This window comes from Raphanus sativus, unplaced genomic scaffold (assembly GCF_000801105.2).
Source record: "Raphanus sativus cultivar WK10039 unplaced genomic scaffold, ASM80110v3 Scaffold1049, whole genome shotgun sequence".
NCBI lineage: Eukaryota > Viridiplantae > Streptophyta > Magnoliopsida > Brassicales > Brassicaceae > Raphanus > Raphanus sativus.
This window is the reverse complement of record NW_026616363.1, coordinates 24,433-26,210: the sequence shown is the minus strand read 5'-3', so window position 1 is coordinate 26,210 and position 1,778 is coordinate 24,433. Positions and strand designations below refer to the sequence as shown.

Sequence of the window (1,778 nt, the reverse complement as noted above, 5' to 3'; positions counted from 1 at the left end):
TGTTGTTGTAGGGGATCCTTCAATCACAAGAAAAAATTATGAAGAAAATGAGATTTATTCCATCATCACTCACGTCAAACTCTCATAGGCTTTTGACTGCGCTTGTTGACTCGAGGCAGAAGAAGGACTTCAAAGTTAAGAACTGTGTCACTCACATTGACCCTGAGAGGGAGAAGGAGAAGAGGAAAGGGTAAGTAGTAAACCCTCTTTGACTTGAGCTCCAAGCAAAAAATCCAATTTTTGTAATTTTCATTTGACTTTTCAGATGGAGAGCCAAAACCTAAAGGCTAGTACAAAAGCTGAGTCAAGCAAGGGAGAAGGTTAAGCGCAAGTATCCACTTCCTGTCGAGGAGACAGCTCTCAACTGGGTACTTGGAAGATGCTCTCGAAGAGGTTGTGTTGTTGTTCTTCTTCCTATTTTCTAAAAGCAAAGGTTTCTAAACATTAATTAGTTTTGTTGGAACTTAGGAAGAAGAGACGGACCACTACGGTTCACACCGCTCAAACCGTGGCTATGAGGAGGATCTTGAAGCTGAAGCGCAACGGGAACGAAGGATTATGAACGCCAAGAAGGTAACAAAAAAATATATTCTCATTACCTTTCGAGTAATATGCCAAAACAATAATTTATATACCTCCTCTTCTTGAACCAGAGCAACAAAGGCTTTCCAGGGAGGTCTTCAATGACGTCAGCGAGACCAACAAGGCGTCAAGAGTATTCAAGAGTGAGAGAGAGGAATCAGAGTATGAGACTGAGGAAGAGGAAGAAGAAGAGGAAGAGGAAAGGCCACGTTCACGTAAAAGAGTCAAGGAACCAGAAGATGAGTATGAGGAAGAGAATTAGAAAGAAGATGAAGAAGAAGCTGAGGTACGTAGTAAAGTCAAAATAAAGTTATGTTGTTTGTTAATGAGAAGGATCATGACAAATGTTGTGTTGTGGTGAATGCAGGGAGTGAGGGGAGATAAGGACCGTGGTGGAAAGTAGTAGCCGGAAAAGGAAAGGGATTGAGTCTGATGAGGAGGAGTCTCCTCCGAGAAAAGCTCCGACTCATCGTCGTATGGCCATGGTTTATGACAGTGATGAGGACTAACACTTCTCATCTATCTTTCACTCTCCCATTTCATTAACTTTTTTTGTTATATAAGATAATGTATAGGTTGGGACATATTACCCATGTGAATCGAAAAAACCAAAATTAAAAATAAGCAATTAAACGGAATTTTATAAATATAAATTATATACCTCTAAATATTAATTACATTTAATTTCGAAATTGCTAAATATCTTTAAAATAGTATTTTGAACCAAATTAAGTAAAAAGAACGTATTATATTTGTAAAATACTATTTTATTTTTTTATCAAAACAATTCAAATTACTCGATATTAAAAAGTGCCTTATATTTACATTTGTGAAAATTCAATAAAAATGTATTATATGCTATATGCATTGTTAGAATTTGTAAAATAAATAAACATGTCCTATTTAAACTAGTCTTTTTTGACTAATTCTACTTAAATTCCAACCCGTTTAGACCCATGTAACTTTTAATAAGATTAATCATTTAATTCATGTATAGATGTAAGATCAAATCTTAATAATTGATTGCATGTAATTATTAAATCAATGTTTCATAGTTACCTTAAGACTTTTAACTTCCAACTCACCTAAAGATGTATACATGTTAAACATGTAGTCATGTATCCTATATTCATGGAAAATTATTGTTAGAGTAATTATAGAAAAACTGTAGAGAGTAACAAACGACTTTTAAATGT

At 34.8% G+C, this 1,778-nt stretch overlaps 1 pseudogene; it reads left to right on the top strand.

Moving 5' to 3' along the window:
• Positions 1-11: 11 nt before the first annotated feature.
• On the top strand, positions 12-1,164 carry LOC130494513 (protein LEO1 homolog; annotated as a pseudogene).
• Positions 1,165-1,778: the final 614 nt, after the last annotated feature.